Here is a 15,504-nt window from a genome sequence, read left to right as displayed (position 1 = left end):
GAGTTTTGACAAAGTTACGTTGAATTTTGACATCTACACCGAGAGAGAGAGAGGGGGACGTGAGTGACGGAGTTCACAGGCCACAGCTAAATAAGGTTTTTTCATTTTATTTTTTGGAAAAAGTTCTCTCCAAACTTATCAAATATTTTTATATTGAGTGTGAAATTTGAAAATCTAACCGTTGGATTGCATGTTCTTATTATATTATTTATGCTTGCAAAATTTCAAGAAAATCAAAAATCAATTGCTATGTCATCAAACAAATGTTAAAATTTCAAGTTTTTGTAATCTAAAATTGTGTATAAAAAATAAGTTCATTGATCAAATAGTAAATAAAATCCGATTTGAACGAAATTTGATATGCATGTTAAGAACATAAGAAACATGAAATTCAACGGTTAGATTTTCAAAATTCACACCTAAAAAAAAAGTAAAAAATATATGATAAGTTTGAAGGGTTTCTCTCCAAACTAGTTTGGAGAGAAACTTTGTTCTTATTTTTTTTTATAGTTTTTTAAAGATATTTATATATTCCTAAAGGTATTAATTAAATAAAGGATTTTTATATTTTTTGAGAGTTGTAATTTAGGTTAAACTGGTGGAGGATTGGTCAACAGAAATGTGGAATTCAAGTCTTGATAGGACTTTTGAATTTGGATTAGGTATGAAGATCTGAATAGGTGGTTCTCCATATTGGATCAATCTATTTTTTAGGATAATTTGATAAATAAGAGATTGATTTGAATCATAAATATCTTTTTTTTCTTTTTATAATATTAAGAGATGACAGTTAAGCAAATTTTGAATCTACATGAATAGGAAAATTATTTGAGATTAAAATTGATTTTTTTTTTGGCACAAATTTTGCACTACTTCGTTTTTTAAAAATATTCTCAATTCTCATCACGGTAGGTAAGATTAATTATTATTATTATTATTATAAATAAGTCATCATACGTCTAAAAAAGATTGTCTTGATTTTTAAATCGATCCAAATTGAGTTCCTGTGAATCATGAGTCTAATAGTACATATATATAGTTTTCAAAACAAAAAAAAAGTACATATATATATATATCAATTATAATTTAATAATCTTAATATAATATTAATTTTTTAAATGAGGTAACACTAATTATGTGCGCCATACCATTAAAACTCAATTTTATATAATAAACTAGTATTATGCCTGTGCCATGTGATGCACGATTTAATAAAAAATTATGTGTAAATTAATGAAAATAAAAAATAATAATTTGTATTTAAATTTAAATTAAATAGATAATAAAAATAAAGTAATCTTTTACACTATTTTTTTTTTAATCGAAGTAACTTTAAGTTATATAATCTATATATCTATATGAAACCGAAGTCTCTAAATCGTTCACAATTTTTCACGTCAGCACAATATTTAAATAAAATTATCATTTTATTTAAATAAAATTATTTTTCTTTAGTCCAAACTTAATAAGGAGTGAAACTTTATCTCTCTAACAAGTCCAACTTAAACTTAAACTCATCATTATAATTTTTTTACCACATCATTATAATTTTTTTAAAACAAAATTTTGAAGTCGGTCTCTCTTTTTTCTTTTTTCTTTTCTCTACTTCACTAACTTAATATTTTATGATAGGGTGCAAACTATTCGGACTTATCAACTTACGTAGTCCTCTAAAATCGGAAGATATGATCTACTTGTATTAGATTTATCAAAGGATTATGAGTTTAGTGTTTACCCAATAACTCCGAAGGAGTGAAACTCTATCTCTCTAACAAGTCCAATTTAAACTCAAACTCAAACTTATCATTATTTTTTTTACCACATCATTATAATTTTTTTTTAAACAAAATTATGAGGTCAGTCTCTCTTTTTTCTTTTTTCTTTTTTCTTTTCTCTTTTCTCTACTTCACTAATGTGACATTTTATGATAGGGTGCAAACTATTCGGACCTATCACCTTACGTAGTCCTTTAAAATCGGAAGATATGATCTACTTGTATTAGATTTATCAAAGGATTGCCCTTTTAAGTGATGGAGGTTATAGACCCAATTGACATCGTGATGGGTAAGACCTAAGCCCATTTTCTCATTAAGGCGTCTACACAACCTATAATTCTAAACATGTTTGGGGCACACTGGGTGGGAGCTAATCTATGAGCCTTAAGGTAATCCTTAGTGACCGTGCCTATAAGGATTCTCATCCCTCCCTCTATAAAGTCAATTATTGGGATTACTACTTCTCCCTCCTGCCTTTTCTCCTACCATTCCCCTTCCTTACAATACCTAATGGAGACTCTTGGCGGGATCTTGTACAGAGCTTTAAAACTCTCTATTCCCTCCTCAAAGTCTACCAAACAAGCGAATCTACCCATTCCTAAAAGAGGTTTGGAGGTACTAAGAAGATAAAGAGAAGGAAAAAGAGCAGAGAAGAAAAAGACACAGAGAAAAGAAAAGTAGATAGAAAAAATAAATGAAAGGATTTATGAAGACTTACACGAAAAAGAAAACTCTCCTCGGACTAGCTATTGGTAAGTGTGGGGGCACGAGTAGATTGGGTTAGTTTGCAGGTTCATTGTATGAGTGCTAAAGTGATGAATGATTAATTTGGGCAGTATTTATATCAAAAGAGAGTTGCAAGCAAAAAAATTCCCACCCGAGTTCTAGCAAAATCCCCAGCCATTGGATCCGCATCGCGTCGTAAAACGTGGGGAACATGGAGCCGTAAAAATTTAATGAGAATGCGTCTTGTGTGTTGGAAGCGTCAAAAGTGTGCCTTGGGCAGTTAAAAAGGCACTTGCGTAGTCAGAGATGATGTATAATGAGCATAAAGTAATTATAGTGAAATCGAAATCTTCCTTTCTTCCCAATGAGCCAAAAAGAAGAATCTCAAAGGGCTATTGCAGGGGTGTTAGGCCCAGCAATATTTATATCCATGTGTATATTGGCCGGGGGCCCGGTCCGAGGACGCTTAATTATCCGATGAACGGGTAAGCATCGTTAAGAAGGTCAGTTTTGATGAATAAAGAAAGAAGTCAAGTTAAAATGGTCCGAGGAGAGATGTCTCCTCGACTAAACGAAGCAAAGGGTAGAAGGTGCAGTCTGCCGCCCAGAAGCAACGTTCCAAGAGATTTTTTAGGTAAGGATATACATTGTGAGAGCATAAAACAAGGAAAGACTATGAAATATCTAAGAGAAAGCTGCTACCACTGCATTGAATGCTTTGAAGCTAACTCTCTAGCCGCATTAATGAGGAAGTGATACCTGAGCAGCTGTGTCCAGTCTTACAACTACTTCCAAAGGCTTCGAGAAGGTACTGATGAGACAAGTATCTAGACAAACAATATGATCCATACGTGGAGGGTAGAGAGAGGAGGAAGGATATTATAAAAGGGGGAGAAAACCCTTAGGATAGGAGGATCGGAGAAGGAGGAGAGAAAAGACCGTAGACTGAAGAACAATATTTGTAATTTGTCATTAAATGGGATATATAGAGAAGAACCAGTCTCCTCGGATTGAGTCCGAGGACAATTTTCCTTATATAAAACTACTTCATCTTTATTCCATGGCCATCTTGACCCATTACAATTGATATACAAACTCATTAGAATCTAGATTTCAAATCCACTCTCTACAAATTTATTGTATTGGGCTCTTTGGGTCCTTCCTCTTTTGGGCTTAGGTACAAATTGTGTCTTTATATTAACATTAAATACAATTTTTTTTCCTAATATACGGTAAATATCAAGTTGTTAATGTTATTAGTTTTTTTTTTTTGTTATCCAAAAATTTGATATTTATCCAAAAAATAAATAAATTAATTAAAACAAAATATATTTGAAAAAAAGTAGATAACAAATTTATTAATAATTCCTCCCGAGTGTATATCCTCCCAATGAAAGTGGGGTTTTTTTTTTTAATTTAAATTTTATAAATTCATTGGATTAGTTATACTTCTACGTACACAACTACACATTTTAATATTTTATGCTTTGGATTTTTTTTTCTTTCTATCCTATTATTTTAGGCTTTGTTGATAATATTTAGAGAGACACAATTGTAGGTTGTAGTTGTATGGCACCAACTAACTAAATTTACTTTTCAAACAAGAAAATCAACTAAATTTAATCTCTTTTTAAAATTTTACATTTTGTTGAATGTAAATTGCATGTTTTGTTAAAACAGCTTTTTTTATTATTATTATAATACACTAAACGTAAAAATAAGGATTAAATGGATTAGATGAAGAATTTGGATTATAATACACTACACTTAAAAAAATAAGGATTGGGTGGATTAGATGAAGAATTTAGATTGTAATCAAATTAAGATTTTTATCAACTTAGAAATTATGGGAGAAGAAAAATTATATATATATATATATATTTAAAATCTAAAAAAAAAAAATTCTGCAATTTGATAAAGCTACTTGGTGTAACCACGGCTTCTAAGCCGAACTTTTATTATATAGTATATGATTTTAAATGATGTATTGTCCATATGGTTAGTTTTTTTTTTTTTTTTTTTGAGAAAATGGCAAGTTGTTAATAGTTGATACAATAATAATGTCACTGGTAGACTAAGATGAGAACCAATAAAAATCTAATAATTCAATTGTTATAAAAACTATTTGTGTCTTAACATTATTCAAAATGATTTGAATTCATACAAATCGAGAGAAACTTTGTTCAATGATTTGTGAAAAAGTGGTGTTAGCAATCATCTTACCATGTGCCATTGTTTTTTTGTTTTTTTTTTTAAGATACAAGGGAGTTTTTTGAACATCTGACAATTCTCTCAAGTTTGCATACCTTGAATTAGTTGAATATACATAATTTTACACTTTATTTGAAAATTTGTGTACATTGACTATATAGTATTGTGTATGCTCTTTGTATACATTGAATATATCAAATTGTGTACATTCTATGAAAAATTGTGTATGTTGAATATACCAAATTGTGTACATTCTATGAAAATTATTGGCATATGTTGTGCTAGTAAAATTTACATTATAAACTAAATAAATGTGTAGACCAATAATCGTCCTTATTTCGAGCTATTGTTTCATGTTTTTGTTCCCAACAACTGCTACCTTTTCAACCACTAATTGCATTTTCTCCACGCATCATATACAAAGACAGTTTTATAATTATATCATGCCAATATCGTGTGTCGTATTTGAGTGGATTAATCGTGCACGTATTATTATTATTATTATTGTTGTTATTATTGTTATTATTATTATTATTATGTGTGTTAAATGTTAACTAAGAAAACGGCAATTTATTAATATTGGTGACCGTCCATGACAGTTTTCATTTCAATTACAGCATGTGGCTACCAAATAAGACAGTTGTAACAAAATGTGTGATATCTACGAGGATTTTGCCTCTTTTGTAGAGGGCCCCTACTATAGGTGCATTACCCGTCACAAAGATTTCACTCAAATATTTATTTATAAGATAGTTGAAACCTATCAATTACATCAATCTTAACAATTTACAAGTTTTATATATTAAAACTTGTATTATTTTTAATATTTTCTCTTTTGTTTTACAAGTTTTATATAGTAAAACTTATATTATTTTTAACATCTTTTTTGTTTTAGCTATTGAGTCTGCTCTGCAGTATTCAGTTCAGTCCCTTTGACTGTTTCTTTCTTAATAAAAGCATTCAATATATCCCAAAAAAGAAAGAAAGAAATGAAAGCAAGTTATGTAAAATCATCGACTTTTAGGAAACATTTATTGTGTATTTGGCAAAAGTTAAAAAACTAACTTATTTTATTATACAACTTATTTTTTCTATTATTTATGGGACTCACTGCACTTTTTGGTACTATTCATAGGTCACATTATACTATTTCAGCTAACTTTTATCTTTATCTACAATACTTTTAACAAAAAGTTTTCAATTTCAGCAAAATAAACAGATTCCAAACAGACCCACTACATTTTAAAATGCCGTGAATGTACTGACTACACAAAGCCATTGCAACACATGTCAATGCATGTTGCAGGTTAGAGGTTACACAAACGAAAGGGAAAGGTCAGACATAATTGTTGAACACAGTACCAGACATGTGAAGAAGAGTACCAGACCTGTGAAGAAAGAAGAATAGTGAGAACCAATACGCACTGTTTCATTAATAGTTTCAAGAGTATTACCCAACGCATCGTTTTACTTATTGGTTTCCTCTATTACTTACTGAAATGGTGCGCATCACACCTTGCTCAAAATATTTGTTACTATTGGCGCGTAGAGTTGTTGTCTTCAACTCAATTAAATCCATAATTTCCAGGATTTGATCCGCATAGTTTGGGGCAGTTAAGTTAAGTGTGATTAGCTTAGATTTGTAGTATATAAACAATCAAATGAGTGTCTGTGTAATCTATCTAGAATTTTCTACAATTGAATAAAAATCAGTTTCTCTCTTTCTCTCTCTCTCTCTCTCTCTCTCTCTCTTATCTCACTTTCTTGCATTTTTCTTTCTCTTTCTCAGACTTTCCTTCACTGTGTTTGTTTGGATAAACTTTTTTCTTCTCATGATCATTACTGAAACTCAACTCACTGATTACTGAATTTCTCATCACGATATTAGAGCAAGCAACTACTGCTGCAAATCAATCTTCAACAATGGCAGCCTCATCTTCAACAATGGCATCGTCCTCATCTACTTCCTCTATGTCATCTGGTACAACATCTAATTTGTTAAATCAACCTCTTCTACTTCTCTCGAATATGTCCAATATGATGACTGTGAAGTTAGATAATACAAACTATATAGTTTGGAAGCATCAGATTACAATGGTTCTTGAAACCTATTCTTTGTATGAGTTGTTTGAAGAGCCTTAACTAATTCCTAAGAAATTTCTCAAGGATCTATCTGGATCTTATACTGCAATTATGAATCCAGATTTCTTGATTTGGAAATCAAAGGAAAAAGCTTTGCTTACCTTTATTAGTTCAACTTTGTCTCCAACTATACTTGCACTTACTATTGGATGTGCTACTACTTTGGAAGTTTGGAAGGTACTCAAAAATAGGTTTTCATCAGTATCAAGGTCTCACATCATGAATCTTAAGACTGAGCTTCACAACTTGAAGTAATTGCTAGTTGTTGGAGTAATTGTTGATGATGAAGAATTACTCCACATTGCAATTAAAGGGCTTCCTAAAGAGTACAATGCATTTAGATCAGCAATCAGGACAAGGAGCACACAACTAGGTTTTGATGAACTCTTTACTATGCTAAATGCTGAAGAAGAAGCTCTCAATGAAGGATCAGAGATTAAAGATTCTATTTTTGCCTTAGTTGCATCAACCAATCAGAAACCTAATGGTCATAACTATAATCAGAATCATAATAGAGGAAGAGGCAAAGGTAACTTCAACAATAGAGGAGGCAGAGGTGGTAGAGGATCCAATGGTTCATCTCCACAATTCAATTCACAATTCCACTCTCAATTCAGTCCATTCAATCATTTCCTACAGGGTTAGTGAAGTTCTGGAGGTGCTAGATCAGATAGACCTATTTGTCAAATCTGTGGAAAGGTTGGACATTTGGCTGTGGGCTGTTATCACAAGATGGATTGTGCCTATCAAGGCAAACATCCACTTGCAAAGCTGGCAGCAATGGCCGTTGCTTCAAATGCCTGCTTCACTCAAGATCAGCCTTGGCTAGCTGATAATGCAGCCATTGACCATGTAATAGCTAGCGTCAACCAACTCAGTTTTCCCAAGCCCTACACCACTCAGGATCATCTAACTGTTGGTAATGGTCAATCCTTGCCAATTACACATGTTGGTACATCTCTCATTCCCTCTTTTTCTTCTGATATTCATCTCAATAATGTCCTTAGAGTTCCATTCATTGCATCTAATCTTGCATCTGTCCATAAACTCTGTCATGATAATCATTGCTGGTATTATTTTGATGAACATATTTTTTCAATCCAGGCTTTGGACACGGGGAAAACTCTCTACCAGGGCAGGAGTGAAGGGGGTGTATACCCCATCTATCCTCATCAACCTTCATCACTACATTTGTCATCTAAGTCATGTAATCAAGCTTCTATATCTTCTGTTTTTAATAAGTTTCTTTGGCATATGAGGCTTGGTCACCCTAATGATCAAGCCCTCACTAGTTTTTTTTTCCTAGAGTCCATTCTGTACAGAATAATAAAACTGTTGTGACTCAACCTTGTACTCACTGCTTGTATGGAAAAATGCACAAATTGTCATTTCCTCATTCTGATTTTCATGCTTCTTCTCGTTTTGAACTTGTGCATTCTGACTTATGGGGTCTTGCACTTGTTGTTTTCGTTAATGGGTTTAGGTATTACATTCTATTTGTTGATCATTACTCTAGATTTAGTTGGATTTATCTACTAAAGTCTAAATTAGAAGCTTTTACCAAATTTGTTCCTTTCAATGCTATGGTTGCTAATCAATTTTCCTTAACCATCAAGACCTTTAGGTCTGATGGAGGGGATGAATTTACCTCAAATGAATTCAAATCCTATCTGCTCAACCATGGCATTACTCATCACATTTCCTATCCTCATACACCACAACAAAATGGTGTTGTTGAGAGGAAATACAGACATATAATAGAGACTACAATTACCCTCTTATCACAAGCCTCTTTGGCTTCATCCTTTTGGACCTTTGCAGTTCAGACTGCCCTCACCTTGATTAATTTACATCCTACCTCAGTTCTTAATTAGAAATCTCCTTGGTTTAGATTTTATTCCACCTTACCTGACCTTACTCAACTTAAAGTGTTTGGTTGTGCATGTTATCCCCATCTTAGACCTTACACTGCTCACAAGCTTGAACCTAGGACTAAATAATGTATTTTTATTGGCTACCCTACTCATTCTAAAGGCTATCTTTGTCTTGATCCTCAATCTAAACAAGTTTATACTTTCTAGACATGACTAAATTTCCTGGTTTACCCTCTACTCAGTCTGTGTCTTCCTTTTCTCACACTTCTACCCCTACTTGGTTATCCAATCAGCTTTACTTTCATTCTACAAATCAGCCCTCATTGCTAGGTTCTTGTCCATCTTCCACACTTCCTTCACTCTCTACCACTTCACAATCAGCACCTGTTGCCTTAACCCAATCTGTGTCTCCCACTCCTATGTCTTCCTCCACTTCTGATACACCATCTTCTCCATCTAATACTATCTCACATTCTTCTCCTGCATCCGAATCTGATCATTCTTTTCCCATCAATCCATCTGTGCCCTTACCTATGTCATCTCTAAACTCCAATCCTATGCAAACCAGATCCAAAAGTGGGATTACTAAACCCAAGTCTAAACCGTGTTATAAAGCTACCATTGATTACTCCTACACAAAACCTCCTTCCTACAAAATTGCCTCTCAATATCCCAAGTGGTGTGAGGCTATGGATGCTGCATTTTAGGTACTTCAGAGGCAGTAGACCTAGTCCCTTGTTCCTGCCCCTCCTCATGTTAACTTGGTGGGATGCAAGTGGGTTTTTAAGCTCAAATTGAATAGTGATGGGTCTATCTCTAGATAAAAGGCCAGGTTGGTTGCTAAGGGGTTTCATTAACAGGTTGGTGTGGATTTTCATGAGACTTTTAGTCCTGTTGTCAAGCCTACAACTGTGAGACTTGTCTTAAGTATTTTTGTTAGTTGTAATTGGGAATTAAGGCAGCTTGATGCATCAAATGTTTTTCTCCATGATTTTTTGAAAAAAGTGGTCTATATGCAACAACCTCCTGGATATGTTGATTCTGCTCATCTAGATTATGTCTGCAAATTACATAAGTCTCTCTATGGACTTAAGCAGGCACCCAGGGCATGGTTTGAGAGATTTGCTTCTCACTTACTTCATCTTGACTTCATTGCTTCCAAGGTAGACAGCTCATTATTTGTTTTCTGTTCAACCAAGACAATCATCTATCTTTTTTTGTATGTGGATGACACCATAATCACTAGGAATGATTCTTTTCAAATTTAGAATTTGATTTCTGCTCTTGGTCAAGTGTTTGAGCTTAAGGATTTGGGGTCTCTTAACTACTTCTTAGGCATCCAAATTACTAAGTCTTCATATGGTCTCACTCTCACCCAGTCCAAGTATGCTCCTGATGTGTTGCACAGGTTCCACATGGAAAACTCTAAGCCTACAAAGATTCCCTCATGTTCTTCTACTCGTTTGGTTCCTCATGATGGGGTTCCCCTCTCAGATCCTTCTCTGTACAAAAGCATGGTTGGTGCTCTTTAGTATCTCACTTTCACTCACCCTAATATTGCCTTTAGTGTGCATCAGTTATGTCAACTGTCAATTCATGAGTAATCCTACCACAACTCACTTTGAGGCAGCTAAAAGGGTTCTACGTTATATTAGAGGAACATTGCATTTTGGGGTTTCTTTTACACCAGGCCCTTTGACTCTCACTGCCTTTTTAGATGCAGATTGGGCTGGTGATCCTACAGATCATCGTTCCACTACTCGGTTGCTCGTATTTCTTGGCCCCAATCCTATTTCCTAGTCTGCCAAGAAGCAGGGCACTATGTCTCGTTCCTCCACCGAGGCTGAATATCGGGCCTTGGCTTCTACAGCTGCCGAATTGTCATGGCTTCGCACTTTATTTCTTGAACTACGTATTTTCTCTCTCAAGTTCCTGTTATTTGGTGTGACAATGTGTTTGTCATTGCCCTCTTTGCGAATCCAGTGTTTCATTCTCGCACCAGACACCTTGAAGTTGATTACCATTTCACTCGTGAGAAAGCTCTTCACAAGCAATTACAAATTGGCTTCATGTCTGGCAAGGATAATATTACGGATATTTTTACTAAGCCTCTTCTTGCTCCGCCCTTTATGTTTCATCGCGCCAAACTATTGGTTGATTCTTCTCCCATCAGTTTGGAGGGGGATGTTGAACATAGTACCAGACCTGTGAAGAAAAGTACCAGACCTGTGAAGAAAGAAGAATAGTGAGAACCAATATGCACCGTTTCATTAATAGTTTTGAGAGTATTACCCAACGCGCAGTTTTACTTATTGGTTTCCTCTGTTACTTACTGAAATGGTGTGCATCACACCTTGCTCAAAACATTTGTTACTGTTGGCGCGTAGAGTTGTTGTCTTCAGCTCCACTAAATCCTTAATTTCCAGGATTAGATCCGCATAGTTTGGGGCAGTTAAGTGTGATTAGCTTAGATTTGTAGTATATAAACAACTCAATTAAGTGTCTGTGTAATCTATCTAGAATTTTCTACAATTGAATACAAATCAGTCTCTCTCTCTCTCTCTCTCTCTCTCTCTCTCTCTCTCTCTCTCTCTCTCTCTCTCTCTCTCTCTCTGCATTTTCTTTCTCTTTCTCAGAATTTCCTTCACTGTGTTTGTTTGGATAAACTTTGTTCTTCTCGTGATCATGACTAAAACTCAACTCACTGATTACTGAGTTTCTCATCAATAACTGCTTTAATTACTTTATTTTAAAAGCCTTTTGTTTTGCATGATCATCGTATTTCATTGTCGAGAACATGTAATTACATTTTGAAACGATTTTTAGATGGGCAATTTCAGGGGGAAAATTTTATTGCCAATTTCATAATGATGTATTTAATTTAAATATGTATGTGTAAGTTTTTTTTTTTTTGGTTAATTTTATTTACCAATATAAAATATAAAAAAAAAAAGCTGAAAATGGCAATTCCGAAGAATCTGAAAAAAGAAAAAAGAAAAAAGAAAAAAGAAAAAAAGTTCATCGCTCAAACGAAAACATGATTCACTCGAGGCAATCATTTAAAACTTGCATCATCAACAGCGAATTCGCTGGAGCAAAATAGTGAAACAGGTTGATTACTAAAGTTTACACAAAATTGTTTCTCAAGCGAGTCGCATAAGATTCTAAATTAACGATGCTTGAGGCATGATTTTGTGAGGAATATCATCCTACACAATGCCCTTCATTATGAAAACCTTTCTTTCTTGTTCACATATTTGAGAGTGAGATTAAGTGGGTGAAACACATTGTGTTTAAACCGTTGTTCTTGAAATCACAAACCATATACCTAGTGAGGTTCACTACAATCAAATCTTCAAGGAAGTTCTTTGGAGTAGGTTCTAGTTCCATGCAGATAAGAAATTTTTGGAGGAAGTTTGTCAAGGAAGAATTCAAAGATTCTAACTACTACAGTGGGAATAGAGACAAAGGTTCCCATTTATTTTAATACTCTAATATATATATATATATATATATATATATATATATATATATATATATAGGCAAAACTGAGAGAAAATCCAACTAGATTTCAAATTAAAATTCAGTTAGAGTCTAATTTTGTGCCATGTGTCCCATCTAATCAAAATTTTAAAAATTTTGTTCCAAGTTAGTTAATTCAGTGTAAAAATTGGATTTTAATTAGAGTTTAATTTTATGGCACATGTCCCATCTAATAAAAAAAATCAATTTTTGTTCCAAATGAGTTCATTTAGTGTAGAAAACGAAGAGTCCAATATAGATAAATTATAAAAAAGCATAATCATATGTCTAACACTATATATAAAATTAGAGGAAGAGAGAATTTGAATGATTTTATATTTATGAGCCTTTTTTTTGTATAACTAAAAACAATTCAAATTTATAAGTCATCTATATATATATATAGGTAAATCTTAGAGAAAATTCAATTAGATTCTACAACAGTAGTCCAATTTAGCGCCATGTGTCCTAAATTATTTATTTTTAGAGAGAGTTTTATTTCTTAATTTTGGAATCAAATGTGAGACCATATCATAAATATCCTTTCAAGTGAGTTATTGTGTACAAAAACCAAAGAGTAATTAATGAACATAAAAATATTTAAAAAATAGACAATTTACATTTTTTACCTAATAGCATTCTTATAAGACTTTTTAAAGAGCTTATATATATATATATATATATATATAAAAGAATGACTATCAATAATATTTAAATTATATATGTAAGAATTATACTATGCATCTTAATGTGTATCTTTTAACTATATCCATGCATATGCATGGGGTTACAAGCTAGTTTTTTTAATGTTAGATGCAAATTTTCCTTAATTGGTCCCCCTTTATATTTAATATTTTATTTTAAAAATTCTATAAAGTTATGAAAACTTATTTAAAATACTGCATCTTTTCTTCTTCTTTTAATATTCAATTTTTTTTTCCATATTTAAGTCATCAACTTTAATAGCATTCAAAGCATATATTTCTAAAAAGACAAAAACTCAGGTACAATACCTTAAGTACTGTTTCTTAGGTTCCCCTCTTAAGATTCAACCATGTGGCCAATTAATTAAAAAATGCATTTTATTCCCATAAGAAAAAATTCACATGACAAAATCTTAAAATGGGAACAACACCTAAGTACTACACCTAAGTCTTGCTCTTTCTAAAATTATATATGCAAATCTCATTAATAATTTCTTCCTTCATTAAAAAAAAACTCTTTTTCATTTTGTACTTAGTTTTTTTTTTTTTGGGTGAAGATACTTAGAAAGTTAAGATTTTTTTTTTTATGAGAAATGCTATGTTCATAACATTTTCACAACAAACTTTAGATGGTAAGTTATTAATTATTGATTATTACGGGTGGGGAAAAAAATAATTTCAGTGGTAGACTAAGATTAAAACCAATAATAACTTGTTACCTAAGATTTGTTATGAAAGTGTCGTGAACGTAATCTTTTTTTTTTTTAATTAAAAGTTTGAGAAATGGCCTACTTTGTCCTTTCTCAAATATTGTAGGAGTGGGATATTATAGGATTCAAATCATATTGTTTCTGTAAAAAAAAAAAAAGCTTAAATTAATAATAGTAATTGTGATTAATATAATTCAAAAGATAATTACATATGACTTAATGAAATAAAATATTTATCTTGAATTATATAAAACTAACGATGAAATTTGATCATATTCAAGAAAATAATATACATATACATGCATATATATATATATATATATATATAAAATAAAAGTTAAAGACATGTTTCATGTATAAATTATACATATATAACATCTATATATGTGTGTGTGTGTATTATTTTGTGAATTTAAAAATTATTGGTCAAATTAACTTGGCGTGTGAACAAAATTTCAGAGGCTACAATAGAATTGAAAGTTTGACTGAACAATTTTTTGTAAATAAATTATTAGTAATTGCTTTTCCTATAATGGACTTCCTATTGGATTAGGTCTCCTTAATAATCCTTTTGCTAGTGAAAAGATTCTTTGGTTTTCTACTATTGGTGCATGCATAATTATGGTAATATATATCCTATAATTTCACTATATTAATCAAATAAGGGTCTAAATAAAACTATATCAATCACATGTATCTGATTAAGTTTAGTCAATAAAACAGGATATCTTTTCTTAAACATAGAACTTTTATGATTGATAATTACAAATCCTAGATTGATTTAGACTATAGAAATTATTACATAGAATTACAATTGAGACCGGTCTTTTCGGGATGTAATGTAAATAATGCATATGAAGATGAGCTTATTTTCATTTGTTTATATTGCATAAATCAGAAAAAAGTAAAATTGCGCATTAAAATATGAAATTAAAAGAAAAAGTATTCATAAAAAAAAAAAAACGTCAAACCAGCCAAAAACTAGTGCTTCCCCAAGTTATGAGTTGTGACAAGACATATTTAATGAATAAATTTATAAAAACATTTTATTATTGTATAAATAATTCAAAGTAACATTTTACAACTGAAGTCCTAGAAATTAGAATTTCAGTTCAACTAAAAAATAAACCTTCCGATAAAGGAAAACAAAGCATTTGAGTTTACAAAACCTGCACAATTGTGTGCATCATATTCCAGCAGAGAGTTTTGTGCTAAGAAAATTTCCAGCAATGTATAATTTATCCCAGAGTACCTTGACACGCACCCCACTCTCTCCTCGAAGAACATTAAAAAGTATCACCACGTATTGCTAGCTGCAGCTTATATACCTTTAAATTAAGGATATTAATAATTTGCACGCATTGCACATCTCACGTCTCACGTCTCACGTCTCACGTCTCACGTCTCATTCATAAGATATAGCTCAATGACATTATAAACTATATCATATATAATAAATATAGTAGCATTTTTTTTTAAAATTCTCTTGCATTGCTCATCTCACGTCTCATTAATTAATAAGATATAGCTTAATGACATTATAAATTATATTATATGTAATTCAGTTGCATTTTCTCATGCATTGCTTATCTCACGTCTCATTAATTAATAAGATATAGCTTAATGACATTATAAATTATATTATATGTAATATAGTTGCATTTTTAAAATTCTCATGCATTGCACATCTCACAAGTCACACATCCACCCTTCATCTTGCCCTTGTGCACATATCTATCCCAATATCTAAGTCAATTCATATTAGCTCATTAATTACCACAATTAAAAAGAATAATATAGTCTCTCTCATTTTCAATGTGAGAATAAACATTTTCACTAA

The sequence above is a fragment of the Castanea sativa genome, chromosome 1, assembly GCF_040712315.1.
Source record: "Castanea sativa cultivar Marrone di Chiusa Pesio chromosome 1, ASM4071231v1".
Lineage (NCBI taxonomy): Eukaryota > Viridiplantae > Streptophyta > Magnoliopsida > Fagales > Fagaceae > Castanea > Castanea sativa.
Note: the sequence above shows the minus strand (reverse complement) of the source record.